Genomic DNA, 15598 nt, shown 5'->3' with positions numbered 1-15598 from the left:
TGATGAAGCCCTGCTTTCCTGGGGGCAGCTGAACACCTGCCTGCCAATGGCAAGGGGTGAATGAAATCCTTATTTTGCTTTGCTTGCGTGCATGGCTTTTATGTTATTTATTAAACTGTCTTTATCCCAACCCATGCGTTTTCTCACTTCTACTTTTCTGATTCTTTCCCTTACCCCACCAAGGGGGAGTGAGCGAATGGCAGTCTGGTGCTTAGTTGCTGGCTGGGATTAAATCACAACAGACAAATACTTAAGGAGTCTTTACTCTAGACTGCATCATAGGAAGCATTGATACTCCTGAGGGGTAAATACATTGGTACAAGACTGGATATAGCCCTTTCTGGTCTGTACAGCATCCAGGGAGAAATGCCACATCTCTGGAAAGAGGGAGGCAGATTCTGACACATAGATATTTTTTTGTTAACATGAGGTTGCTCTGAAGCCTTCCAGGGTTTAAAACAAGAATTCTTCTTGTCAGGGACTGAGCAGGGACTGGGGTGCAGAGGAGAAGTGATGAGTATCCATCACACCTGACAGCCACGCTGCCATGTGCTTGGAGAGGAAGTAGCTCCAGTTATGCCCTGGTGGCACATGGCAGCTGTAAGGTAAATGTCAGAAAAGAGTTTTTTGCCCCAAGAAGGTTCAGCTAGAGGGAGGTGAAAGCAGAATGGTTCTCCTTGTTGAACCCAAGCTGCAATGATGGAGGCCAGATCTTCGAGGCCATACACAAACTCCCTTGTACCTATAGCATGGATAGGTTTAAAAGAGGACGAGGTCATCATTTGTCTTCCTCTGTCATGTGAGGCCAACCCTGTAAAGCAGGAAGACTGCAGCAACCTGAGATTTCTCTCCTATCATATGTCTTGCAGAAAACAACAGAATTTTCCAGGATAAAATGCACGTCTGAAGCCTCGCACCTCTACCTTATTCTGCCTCTTTTCTTTCCCTACCCTGCCCTTAAATAACAAAGATTTTTGTGCACTAACATCCTGCTTAGCTGCCTGTAAAGGGGCAGGATTCAGAGCTATACACACAGCTCATTTTCCCTAAATTTCAGTGGTGTTTTTCTCCTTCACCTTGTCTTTAATATCATCACTCATCACCTATGCTGTAGAGGTGCCCAGTCCATGTCCAGTCCAAGGCACAGCAGTGGCCAACTCTTGTCTCACTGCACTAGCCCAGCTCCCATCACCAGTCAGAGGAAAATCAAAACAGAGCCTCTCCACTCTTGTGCCATTTGGCTGGAGGCCATACAAGCCTGACCTTCCAGCCTAGGGACTGAACAGAACACGCTGCTTTTCTGGACCAAAGATCTCACCCCTACCACAAGACTGCCTTTTAAAGGCCTCCATCCTAATAAAATCCAGCTGTCAGCTCCTCTCTCTGAAGTTGAATGATCCCTTCAGGGTGGGGTAGCGCTTTCTTTTCCCTGAAAAGAAGTCCAGTAACCCCTCCTTCTCTGCAGTGTTGGAATTGGAGTCCTACTTGCAAGGGAGCTTAGCAGCGGGTGCATTATTAATAACAGTGATTTGCAAGAGTGGAGAGATGGAAACCAACTGGAAAGGATAAAATGCTTGAATAGCCTTTCTGGAATAGGAGCAATAATGTAAAAAGTTCAGAGGAGCATCTGCCATTATGATCCTGTCCTTGCAAATGCTGGCCGAGAGTAAAAACATCTAATCTGTGAACAAGACATTTGTTAAACATCCCTGTTTCTTCCCATTTTCAACCTAGTCCCTGATCCCAATGTTTATTCTGAGCCTGTGATGGGAAGCAGGGACCAGGAAAGAGCTGTGCCAGGTTTTGCTCTGACTCAGTGGGTCTTGGGTCCATTTCATACAAAGCAGCATTAGGGCCAGGTTATCCAAAGGGCTTTTGGAGAGTTTTTCAGACAAGATAGACTTGCAGAAAAGAAGATGGACTTTTCGCAGGGCTTGAGGCAGCCATCTCTGCTGCCAGACTTCCTTGGCAGTTATTCCAATGCTCTTTGTGTAAAGATCCTTCAAAGACAGGATTTCAGTTGCCTCAGTGGGAGCTGAGCACCTCTGCAAATCCAGCTGTGACCAAAGGGGCTGAACGTTTCAGAGGATGCAGACACAACTTGCTCTTCTAATGGACACATTTTCAGACGGGGCAAAACAAAGCAAAACTGAGGTATGACATGGGTCACCTTGTTTAGTTGCAATCCATGGTCTTGAGTGGAGCACATACAACTGGGGAAGGATTCCAAAGCAACCCACAGGACTTCATCTTAGCCAAGAATTTATATTTGAAACTGTGAGGAAAAAAAATGCTTTTTTGACAGAGATTGAGAACAGACAGGAGACTAATGGCATAATCACTTCATGACCTAACCTGACAAGAGTTGGCAAGGTACCAGCCAGGATACTGTGCTTTGGAACTCAGTCTGGAACCATTCAGACAAGGAAAATGTCTCCCAAATACACTTTGTTTTATGCAATCATAAACAATCGCTAACACCAGGCTTTTATATTTTTACCTAAAACCTCGCTTTTGTTTTACAGGAGTAATTTCATACATCTGTCTCACTTACTTCTTCCCTGGTTTGGAGATGTAAATTTGAAGCTCCTCTGGACAACTCAGGTGGGGTCTCATTGTCAAGCATCCACACCCCATTTAGTCCTTGCTAATATGTGGCTCTTTTCTCCACTCTGGGCTCTGGTTTATCCTAAAAACCTGCCTGGTAGGGTCACAGTTATGGGCACCCAGAGTTCATAGAATCATAGGATCACCAGGTTGCTCATCTGCTTGCTGTGCTGGGAGCCCAACTACCTAAAACCTGGTCTTTGGTTTTCTTAGGCATCCTTTAAGACATCCTTAAGACATTCCTAAGACATCCAGCTTGAGTTACCTTCCCTTCCACTTGGTTTTGTTAAAGAATGATCTTCAAGTGGATGCTACAAAAACCCTTCACTCTTTCCTGGACAGACTCAGGCTTGGTTGTTTTGTTCTTATCTAAAACCGCCAGATAAACATTAGAGATTAATCTTTTTTTGTTGACAGTGGTAGGTTTTGTTCTTGAGTGATTTGTCTTTGATTCTGCTGTGATTTCTGATTCCACTTTGATGGTTCAGTTAGGCTTTCTGTTTACATACAAACACCTGATTACAGGCTTTTGTTCCTCTTCCATAATGGAGAACATCCATCATAAAAACTTTGTTTAATAGGTGTTAAGGAAGGTACAGAACTTTTGAGACTGCAGTATGGATTCAGGGCTGATTTAGCGATGAGTTACATGAATTTTACTCTCCTGCCATTCTAGGGGATAATTGTAAGACAACATAAAAACATAGGCAGGCGTTTGTTCCTTTTGCCTCCTCATAGCATTGCTTGGACACCGTCCTGCTCTTGGAAAACACAGGCTATTACTTATTGCTTATTCACTTAATTGCGTGGAATCTACAGAACAAATATTCATGAAGCTATTTTAATTGTAAATATCCACAAAGCTCATTCTCCTCTCAGCAAAATGCAAGACAGATTTGAAAGCCATTTGTCACTTTGCTAAAAAAGTCGAGGGCTTTGCAGGGTGAATATAGGTAGTTCATTAAGAAAATGCAGTCTTTTTTGAGCCCCCTTACCTGGACACATTCCCACAGCCCACCAGTGCTGACATGCATAAAAGAACAAAGGCAAAGTATCAGTAGACTTTTCCCATGCTGAGCTGCGTGTGGAGCAGCCACAAAAGTCTGAAGATAGCATGCAAAATCTCCACTTCTGATCCCATCTCCATCCCTTGTCCCCAAAAAGCTACATGAGATGATTTAAAAGAGAATCTGGAGGCCTCTAGAGGATGTGCATGACCTAGCTGGGACTATACTGCTGTTGCACCATCTCACAGAGACACGGGAGCCTGTGTCCTAATTTTCCCCAGAAGTTAGGGTTGTTATACTTAATTCAATAAGAAATAGTGAAACCAAACTGAAAGCAGTCCCCAGATCTGTCCTGTAGACTGAGCTACAGGATTGTCACACACCAGGTTGGCAATACACCCTTCAACAACCCCTGACGTTCCCCAAGCCACTGCCTGTTTAGCTGCTGGAGACATGTGGTGGTGTGGAGGTGGTACTGAAAGTCGGTGTCGGCATGTTATCTTTGAAATGTTTGGGATGACAGATGTCAGAGAGAAATATGTGGGTTAATTTAGGACTTCTCCAATTCCCCACTTGCTTGTGTGCAATTTCACTGCTCGTCTCCTCTTCCTTCCTCCTCTCCTGGGTACAGTGGACTGTCATGGGTACAAAATCCTTCTTACTACGTGCACTCAAGTTGCCCAGCACAAAGAATTTCAGGTCTTCCCACGCCCCTGTTGCAATATAAATGGTATTATTTATTTTTAATCATGGATCCAAATGCATCAAGCCTCCTTGATTTGTCCTGATCTGTTAAATTGGCAGTTTCCTAATCCTGCAAAGCCATGGATACCACATCTGGGTGTGCACCACCAGTCACGGTTGGGAAGGACCATGCTGTCTATAAGCTCAACAAGTCCGGATACAATCCCAAAGGATGCACTTGTGCTCACACAGAGGCTGGGGACATGATGTTGTAACCCTTGGGGGTAGAGTCTCCATCCCTCTCCATACTGGAGGTCTAACCAAATACTTTCTTCTTGCGTTGCAGCAATCCAGTCCCCATTTGACTCAGTGGAAAAGCTCTATTAATACTAACAGGACACCATCAGATGTGAAAAGCCTCAGCCTCAATAGACTATAATAATTCATATTCACTGAAGACCTGATCCTCCTTCTTGCTGTTTCTTTTATCCCTCACACAGCTGTGATAACAGTAAGACTTTATGCTACAAGAACAACCCATAACTTGCTACTTCCACGTGAAAACAAAACAGCATCAATTTCTGACTCATCCTAATACTCTGTGGGACAACTCCTATATTTTTCCACTTTTTTAAACATTTTGTGCTGCCTCTTTCTTCTGATCTTCTTCTCTTCAGCACAAAAATAGAATGTGACTTTTCTTTACTTGTTGGTGTGTTGTTTTGTTTTCCTGCTTTTGCAGTGGTTTGGGTTTTTTTTTTGAAGTGGAGAAGGTGAAATACAGGGGAAGGAGTATACTAGAATGCATTAAGGCAGACATTGGAATGGCAAGCCAGCAGTTATCCAAGTGCACGTGGCAGAAAGCATCTCCGAGTAAACAATAATAATAAAATAACAATAATAATGATGATAAAAGCAGCAGAAAACTCTCTCCATCCAACCAGGCCAAAAAAATAAAGGTTTGGCAAGTAACAATCTGAGAAAGTGTCTGAAGGGCTAGAATTAGGTTCTGTATCATACAGAAGAGCCAAAAATGTGTTTGGCCACAAACAACGCGTGATGCATTGCAAAATGCTTCACAAGGAGATATTTAGAGGGTGGGATGGTTGGCATAGAGAGGGAAAGGGGGGGGAGACATCACTGCAAGAGGATATCTTTCGCCTTCAAACAACAGCCACTAAAATATCCTGAATGCTCTGCCTCCCTAAAGGTGCCAAGGGTTGAAAGTTTCATGCAGAATTGTTTTGGTGGGATAATGTAATCTCATTTAAAATTATTTTTAACTGACCCTTCCATAGAGGGAAGGAAAAGCCCGAAGATAGGACCTGATGCAGGGATGTCAGTAGGCTTTGGATTAATGGGGTTTGGATTGGACCCATAGTGTAAGAGACAGTGCTCCAATCTTGCCATAAATAAAGTGGCTTCCATTAACATTTATATTTGCTCTAATTTATTTAACCAAGAAAGTCAGCAGAGGCCCATAGGTCTCAGTATTATGAATGAGCTGGCCAAGACTGCAGGAGATAAAGCTTGCACCAGCATAAATCAAAGCTTCCATAGGTCATACTCAAGAAACCATGCGTGAGTAAGGCAATAAAATGTGACCATTGTTTCTTTATTTTATCATTCCCGGCTTTCACTTTCTGCCAGAGCCAAACACCATTTCTGCTCTGTCTTTTTAAGAGATCCTGGAGACGACTGACCAAAATTGTTGCAAATACAGGATCTAGCGGAGAAGTTCAGAAGCTGGGATTTGCAAGCAGCTCACAAATGCTTTGGTTCCCTTTATGGCCAGATAATAATAAAGATGAGATCCAGAAGTTTTATTATTACTTTTTTTTCTATTTAAGTGTTGGAAAAGGCTGCACCTCCACCTTGTTAGATCCAAATTTTGAAAGAGCACTACTATGCAGTATTGCTCTGTCCAATATAATTTGAGTTTACCCACATATAGACAGCCATCCATCCTAGAAATGGATACATTTAATTTTCCTTGTCTCAGAGGTGCAAAGAGCTGGCATGAGCACTGCAGAGGGGCCAGTTCAGCATCTCACGTCCCTTGACATGGGGCTGTGGAGACACCATGGATGCCATTTTGCACTAGGGAGGAAATGTAATCCTTTAAAGTTCATCTTGGCAAGCAGCCCTTTTCCATCCAGTTGTGGCACCCACCTCCTCAAACCTTTCTGGGGGCACCAAGTGTTCTTTAGACGCCTTTTTTTCCCTTTTATAATACCCCGCAGGACAGTACCAGTTTACGATTGTATTAAAGTGATGCTGTTCCTGCTACTATAATGATGGCTCTGTCATGATTTCCATTATAAAACTCGGACTGGATTTTTTTTTGGTATTTTTTTTTCTTTTTCTGGGGTCTATAATTTGACTGTAAAAGCTCATGCTGGGCTGAAATTCTGCTGCCAGGTCTTGGATGGATATCAAATCTGGTTTAACCCTGAGGATGCTGAACTGCTTTCAGGTAGATGAGGGCTTTGGGGTGCTGAGCATGCCAAGGTGTGTGGCATGAGTCCCTAGGGGCAGCAAGCAGGGGCTATTTTGGGACCAAGATGCAGGAAACATCCAGCTGGGCAATGCCAAATCCCACCCGCCGTGATCTCCTTGGCATCTCTTGCATGACAGATTGTAGCTGATATGCTTTATTTCTTTGACTGACATATTTACTCCCCATCCTCATGGGTGTCTCATGTTTGATCTGTTCCTAACCTCTTCACACTGAACTGCTTAATGCATTTATGCATATTTTTGTACAAAACCACACTCATTAAGTTTTACCGGACCTGTATCACTAAAAAGCACCTTGTCTCCCATGCTCTATACCTTGCCAAATCAGGCCTTTAATGAGGTCTTGTTTTCCAAGCCCTCCTCTAGAGAGGCTAAGTTTACCCAAAAAGACCACTTGAGCATAGGTGGGTTTCAGTTTGACAGCAGCTCCAGCCCATCACAAATTGCTGGTTCCTGGAGCCAAACTCTTCCATTCAGTTGTTCATATGTATCATCAGCTCAGAGAACACTTCAGTCATCTACTCAAGGAGGAACCAGGGTGAGGACTCAATAGAGCTGAGCACAGCACAGACACAGCTGCATCATAAACGCAGATTTACTAGGGGGGCAGAAATAGCTGCCAGCAGGACACTGCATCAGGGAAGGGAGAATGGGAACTGCTGATGCATCAGCTGCCCACAGATTCCCCATCTTTGTAAATGTGGCAAAAAAAAAATAGTGTAATGGAAGGTAGCAACACCATCTTGCATTTATAGTGCAATGGAGCAAGCACGCTTCCATTTCAGCCCACCTTCTTTAGATACTTTCCCTAGGCTGCAAATAAATCCTTTCCCTTGTAGTGTCTCCTTATTTCTCATTCTTTTACCTAAACACAGTTCTTTATACTTAAGCACCCAGGTGTAAATACAGCTAAACCAGCGTGAAGTGGATTCTGACGGCAGTAGGAAAGCTTCACTCTCATGGATACTGCTCCTCTGGGATGGTCATGCAGCTCTGCCCATAAAAACTGGTGGTGTAAACATATTCAAGCTCCAAAGAGCAGAGCAGATTGCATAGTGGCTGGGATGCTACGAAGCAACTCTAAGAAACTTTCCAGTTCCAGATCCAACCCTGGTTCATCCTGGAGAAAAGGCTGTTGCCCTCTAGACCTGCTTATCTCTCCTCATTGTCTAGGGATGGAGCAGAAGGAGAAAAAGCTCTGGATTAAAGCAATGCAGCATGAAACCTTGACATCGTGTCCTCATCTGGAAAGTGAGTATAATAGCACTTTCCCTGCCTGCAGGGACACAGTTAGATGCCGTTAAAGACTTTTGCATTAATCGGATACTTCAGCTGTGAGGGCTCTCCTGGGATCTTAAAATTGATGGGATGAGGTATCATGGCTGTACAAACCCCTAATCTATCAAAGCAATAATCTATGGAAGAAAGATACTTTACAACACACTAACACAGCAGATGGTAAGTGACTTATGATGTACTCTACCTATCATCCGCAGGAAAACAGTATTAATAAAATATGCTGACATGACAGATTAATAGCTCAGAACTGTGGTACAGAAGAGGTTAGAAGTAGCCTATTCTTCCTCTGGGGTTTTTAACAATAAGGAATTAAGTAAATGTTACAAACTAAAGATTATGTGCACACAATATTAAAGCAAGGCTTTGGTTTGGATGGAGGCTATAAAATTGGCACCATGGGACTCAATGTTTATTGTGCTGCGGTGACACCACTGTAACTTTGCACAGTTTACAAATAAAGTGTGGCTCACTCTTGCTTCTTGTGCTGCCAACTCGCCCCAGGATCTGAGAAGTCAGATGTGCTCTCCTGGCCCTGGCACCACCTCCAGCAGTACCAAAGGCCTGATCCTTCACATCTTTCCTAGCCTGGAAAAACAAACAAACAAACAAGGCTAAAAAGGGCTGATGTTTTGGTTTTCTTTACTTTTTGGAAGTGAAACACAAAGTCCTGCTAGAGTTCATCAGTGCTGAGCAATCTGGTGGGTTTGATCTTGGTTTAGAAATGGAGATGCTGGGGCTGCAATTCGTGCTCCAGCAGTGTCTGGGGGTGTTGCCAAGTCTATGATTTCACCCCATGTTCCTATTCCTCTCCTTAACCTTCCTGTCCTGATTCCAACTCTTTGGGTCAGAACCTGGGAGGAGGCGGAGGGAGGGGAGTTACTCATGCCAGATGGTTTTTGAACACTTACAGTAATTGTCTGGGGTTCTTTGGGTCTTCCATAGTCAATGGAGGGAGAAAGAATTCTCCAAAGGGCAAGTGGGAGCCCTGGAGCTGAGGTCCCGTTTTGGTTGGGAGTTGCTGTGTTTCAGGTGGTCATTGGTACTGTCTTCCTTACTTCACAAAAGATTTGATTCATCTCACTCTTCCCTAGATTTCCTGAAGGTGGATAGATAAGGCCTTATCCAGATGGCTCTTTTTCCTCTGAAGGTGATGGACAGTTCTATCTCTACCAAACACTGTTCTGCAGGGGATTTGAATAAGTCTTTGCCACTTCAGACCAGCACAATTAGCAGCACTGCACCATGATTTTGGAAATGTGGATCTGCTGTTTGGAAAAAAATAGAAGAGTTCAGAGTGACTCTTAAATCTGTGATCTCTGGGTTTAGGGCTCCATCTCACTTATCAGTGGGACCAAGCTGGATAGAGATGCAGTTCTCACCACAGCTGCACCAGCAAAACCACTTCATATTGCTAGTATTGGCTCTTTTCTTCTTCTAATGCCAAACTTTTTTGTCAAAGTAACTGTGTCCATATTGGAGTGATTGACCTACTGTCAACACAGAAGGCAGGCAGGCAGGGAGGAAGGAAGGAAAAAGAATGAGAGAAAGAAAAAAAGTAGGAAATAAAAGAGAGAAAGAGAGATGGAAAGCAAGAGGAAAGCTACCTTTGTTCTTTGCTACATTAAATTTAAAACATCACACAATATATTGGATCCATTATACAAAGACTGTAATCTCATAATCACACCAATAAACATTATTCCACCAATAAAAATTAGGGTAACCACTGATCCATAGTTTAGATTTCCTGCTTGTGATAGAATTGTAAAATATGATGATAAAATTTGGTGCAAAAGAGAGCAAATGTTCAAACTAAGACAAGCAAAAGTATTCCTCTCTCCTTGCCACAGCCATATGAACCGAGACAGGACCAGATCCTTCAGCAGAACACCCCAAACCATCTATGCAGTTGCAATGAAGAACTTTATTTTTTAAGCTATATGGAAAATCTTTGTTCACAATTTTATGTGCGACTTTTTTAGTGACTTACGAAAAGAGGTACAGAAAGGCTGGATTGAAAACTGATGACACAGTCTAGCCCTGCTTTTAGCATTTTGGTATGCAGCAAAAAAGTATTTCTGAAATCCCTCCAGCATCTAGAACTGTACCTGGAATGTTCCTAGGACTAATAATAAAAATGCATGGTAGGCTAGAGGCAAGTCTACTCAAAGGAGTGAATATCAAATAATTTATCTTCATTCATCTGTGAGCAATAGAAAGACAAGAGCTTTGTGTGATATATTTTGCCTCTGGGTAAGAAAAGTCTTGAGAAAGTATCTTCAACCCAATTTCAAACTATTTTGTTTGGTGTTTTCTCCAAGAGCCTTAAAAATGCTTGCAATCTCAAAAGCATGGCTATGGGTCTTGCTCAGCCAGTTCTCAACCCCACCACTGAGCCCTGGTCTTCCAGGAACACCTGCCAAATAAAATGTTTGAAAAAAAATACATGTGGTCTTTACTTAGAAGTCTTGTGGGTATCCAGATCGTAAATTTGTTGTGGAGCGTGTGGCAATGCTTATTTACTCGTGAATGATTATTTTCTTTGTGGGAGTTTTCCAACCATGTTAGAAAGTCAGAAAGCACTGATCATAGTAAATCTGCAATGTACCTTGAACCAATAGCTGAAGGACCCATAAAAAAATCATCCTTGGAGAAAAAGACACAGAAGACTATCATTTGCATTGATGAAGATGCCCGGGGCAATAGTAACACCATTATTAGAGGGGTGCAAATAAAAAGTAAAACCCTGAACAGATGAAGATCATCTGGACTTGGGGTTTGAGATGGAGGTCAGACTGCTGACCGATTGTGAAAGAGCAGGGCAAGGTATGGCATCCCTGAGTTTGTGGTCTCACTATGTCTGCAAGGGTAAAGCTGCCTCTGGAAAGATTTGGGATGAGGTTTTATTTTAAGCTTCTGGTTTTGTTTGAACTTCAAAGCAGATGCAAAAGTCTAAGAAAATGGTCTTGGTCAGGGGGGAAACTTTTCATTGCCTCCCCCACCATTGCCTCTGGCCAAGAGGAGGTTGTGCGTCTGCATTGATGTTTCAGTTTACAAGAAACCCAAACCAGAAGTCCTGCTCCACAGAAGAACCTACCACACATCGACTGAGACTCGGTCTGTGGGACCAGGCTATAGCTAGTCTGAAAAAAACTCTATTAACTGTCAATGTCAAATCTTCAGCATTTTTTCACTCTGCATAGCTTGATGATGTGGACATAGCCAGACAAATTCACCCAGGGAGCTGTAGTTGATGTTTGGGTTTAGATGAAGATCGTGTAAAGAGGCACAGAAGCTTTTAGCAGTGGAATTCATATGTCATGTCTATACTGCCAAATAACAGAGGACTACTGAGTGTTCCTGGCCCTGAGGCCAAGGGGTGTGGATCAGTGTGTGTCCACACTACTCAGGGTTGTCCCTGTCTGGAGCATATCCCCTCTGCTCTGCACACGGTGCCATTTTCCCCAGTTTATACGTTGCTCCTCTGGCCTCAAGACATAACAATAGTTTTGTGTGTCTTGGCCAAGCTAAATTGTCTGAAATAATATGCAGGCTGTGCTATAGACCACCAGAGTAGTGTTTTCTACGCACAAAACCAATGTTGGATGAATAGCACCAGAGGTCTGTGCATGGGACAGAAGGGGACAAAACAGGTTCAGACTAACTTTCCCTGCCCATGAGGACTCTCGAGTTAAGCTCATCCCATGCTGGGCATGGGACAGGAGGTGAGCAGTATGGACCATGCAGATGAACACAAGCTCACCTCCTGGTCAGAAATGCAGACAAACCTACTTTGCTGGGTCAGCCTGGGTGATCCTGGGCTCTTCCCACCTAACATGAGCAGGGAAGAGAAGTTGCCCATTTTGTAGCATGCAGGGACAGTTTCCTCTCTTGCTCTCTCGCTTTCTTTAAGAAACCCAGATTCAGCATGAAAAGTGCATGTCTGGGGGAATAGTTTGAAGGAAAACCCACATCACCACTCCACTCATCCAAAATCCTTGTCTCGTTGAACATGAACCACAGCAGAAGCCATTTTAAAACAAATGGGAGACTAAATTAGCATCCTTAATAAGTGCACAACACATTTCTATGCATGGGGCAGGAGACATCTGGCCAAATACATTCATCAGCAAGTCCTCTCTATGCAAGATAGTCACGTGCAGCTTCCCTTGTACTCAACATAAAGACAGGGACAATTGGACACACCTCTTCTCCTAAATGGAACTATGGGAGAAGACAGATGAACTATTCTCCAAGAAACTCTCCATCAGACACCGAGGCAGTTCAGGTCACTGATGCAGGTGAGACGAATCCATGTCCAGAAGGGACCAAGAGCCCTTTCATTTATCACATTGGCTCAACTACTACCACTTTAAAATAACTCATAGACACACAGAACACCCACCACAGTGACACAAGTGGGATGGGTGATCCAGCAGAGGGTTTGCAGAAGGAGGGAGGGCCAGGTTTGAGATGTGGTGAAGGAGATTCAACAACAGTGGAAATGTGCAGGGTTGCAACAGCATCTCTACGTTGATGGGAATGTGTTAGTTTAGATGCTAACAGCTATCGGGCATCAAGGAGCAACAAACAAGTCCCAAGAAGAAAAGATGTGGCAACTGTACTATTTAGCCAGCAATAATAACATACCTCTCTCCTGCTGGCAGAAGCCATAGACTTCTCTTTGTGGACATGGGTGAAAGGCAGGTCCTGAGACACTCGCAACCAATCCACCATGCGCAACCAGTTGGGGTAGCTCAGTCTCTTGGTAAAGGCATTTTTGCAGCCACAATGGCCCACGGAAAGCAAACCAACACCATTTCAAATGCCTTGACCTCTGAAAAGCAAATGCTGGCTGCCAGGGTGCAATGTTCTGCACTACATGTTTGCAGGCTTGGGCCTCAGGAGTGGAGCGAAACACAACAAGAGGCATGTAATTAACTTCACATGTACCTGTCAAGATATCATGGACACAGACATGGAGAGGAGCTGCATGTTATTTGTTTCTCATAATGTAACAATTATCTTGTTGTAAGAGGGGCTGCTCTCTCCTGCGCTCCCTCTCTGCCTCTTGTTTTCCTTCCACATTCATTCACACATTATTTAACTTTTGACTTGGACACAGCAGGTAAAAGCATTTAACAGCTTGGCTGCTTGTTCAGACGGAGCTGGGAAGGGGAGGGGGGAGCAGACAGCAATTTTTTGCCTTAAATCTTCAAGTTTTCAGCACTGCATTTTTCTAAAGGGGAGAGGAGAAGAAAAGGGAAGAAAAAGGGGGGGGGGTAGGGAAATGGCATTCCACAAAGACAGAGTCACATTTTCCAGCATTATTACATGTTCTCCACTGTCCCCAGCCTTCACTAGGAGATGCATTCCTGTTCCACAGTGGAGAAAAGGTCAGCGGTAAAAATTTCGCAGGAACTCCATCATTGTCCTCGTGGGACGTGTTCATCAGGAGGAGAGAGCCGGGCGTCTCGCTCTGTCGACAGAAATTCACATCACAAAACGTATTATTGGGGGAAGGTGGAGAAGGGGGACCCATGTCTAGATACAGCCCATGACTTCATTTTGTAGAGGCTGCCACTGGGTGATTATTTCCCCCAGCTTGCTGGATACGCAGAGTTGTATGGCAGTGTGGAGGGGATGGACGGAGAGACCTTTTGCTGAAGAAATGATACAAGCAGTAGAAACAAAACAGGGTGGATGTGATTTAAAGAACTGGAACAGCCTCCACTCTGGGGGAAAATCAACTTTTAATTTGTGTAAACGAAGGCCTAACTTTGCTTTGCTGCCAGGTATCTATCTACCTGAGCTTATGCAGAGCAAATCTAGCAGCCGGGGGGATATAACAACATTTGCCCATGGTAGTTATTAAACAGAGTGAGACTTTTGATGGGGAGTGAAGCCGATCATTGCAGTAATAATTCAGCTCCTGGATTCACCCCAAAGTAAGACTGGATGCTGGAGACGTTGGCTTTCACTAGGAAGCACGCATGGATGTGGGGAAAGGGAAGAGGCTGATATTAAGAAACACGAGGCACGTCCTTCCTGAAGCGGGTTGCTGCTGATGGTGAAAACACCTCTTTCCCTGGCTGCTGATGCTCTCAAGAGAATTCCTTTGCTCCAGAGAGATATCAGAGGAGTGCTTTTAAAAAGCATAATTATTAGAATCAGTGTGAAGATCGATTATGTTTCTCTTTTGTCGAACATGGGTTTGAAAAACATCAGCACTCTCCAAACAGACTGATTTGTCACTTTTTTCCCCAAACACAAAACAAAGGCTTGTCTGTGCTTTAGAAAAGGACCAAGCACTGGGAGCTGCACTGAGACCCCATGCCCAGAAGACTTTGAAGTGTATTTGCGTTCTAAAATACCACTTCTAAGATACAGAAATTATTTTTGGGGAGTTAGATTGCCATCAAGTTTTGTTTTGTTTTGTCTTTTTTTTAAAGAGTCACCATCCTCAATCCCAAAGTCACTTTTAGCTTCTTTTTCATGTGGTTAAGTCCTCCCCATCTTCCCCAAACCGTGTCAAGCTGCTCAGATCAAACAAGCCATTCCCTGTGGGCCAGAGCTTTATGCATCTCCCCCGTTAGGAAACCACATATGAGGCATCAATATTTATGTGACACTGTTTACTCAGGCAGTATGTACACAATTTATCTGAAGCGCGAAAGCCTTGCTTTGCTCCCTATAATGTTTCCTCTCTTTTCTGCACACTTGAGTGTACACAGCACAGCAAGGAAGGGCTGAGAGAGCTGGGGTTGTTCAGCCTGGAGAAGAGAAGGTTTCAGGAAGATCTTATTGTGGTCTTTCAGTACCTAAAGGGCGTTTATGAGAAAGATGGGGACAGAATTTTTAGCAGGGCCTATTGCAATAGGACAAGAGGTAATGGTTTCAAACCGAATGAGGAGAGATTTAGATTAGATATTGGGAACAAATTTTTTATGCTGATGGTGGTGGGACACTGGCACAGGTTGTCCAGAGGAGTTGTGGATGTCACATCCCTGGAAACATTCAAGGTCAGGTTGGACGGAGCTCTGAGCAACAGATCCAGTTGAAGAATTGCCTGCTTTTGGCAGGGGTGTTGGACTAGATGACCTCTAAAGGTCCCTTCCAACCCAATCAAAATTCTGTGATTCTACGTCATATTGCAGCAATCATGGGCCACTCTCTTTGCCATAACTGCCTCCCCTAAAAACAAACACTTCGGCATGAGTTTATCTTACAGCTCACCCTCAATAGAGCTGCTAACATTTCCAGAGAGCATCTAAAGGGATTTCAATTTTTGCACTTTCTGAGGTGTCATCCTACTCCTCTAGCTGTCAGTGGTAAAACACTTGAACAAAGGATAATAAGCACAATGTAAATAGTTTGTAGTGGGGTGAAAACTCCCTGCAGGCAGGATAATATCTAGCACTAGTTTTTCATGCATTCCTACAACTTGTGCTATGGGTCTGGCATGGGTGCTTGCTGCTGCG

This window comes from Phaenicophaeus curvirostris, chromosome 1 (assembly GCF_032191515.1).
Source record: "Phaenicophaeus curvirostris isolate KB17595 chromosome 1, BPBGC_Pcur_1.0, whole genome shotgun sequence".
Classification (NCBI taxonomy): domain Eukaryota; kingdom Metazoa; phylum Chordata; class Aves; order Cuculiformes; family Cuculidae; genus Phaenicophaeus; species Phaenicophaeus curvirostris.
The sequence above is the reverse complement of the archived record's forward strand: the minus strand, read 5'-3'. Positions refer to the sequence as shown.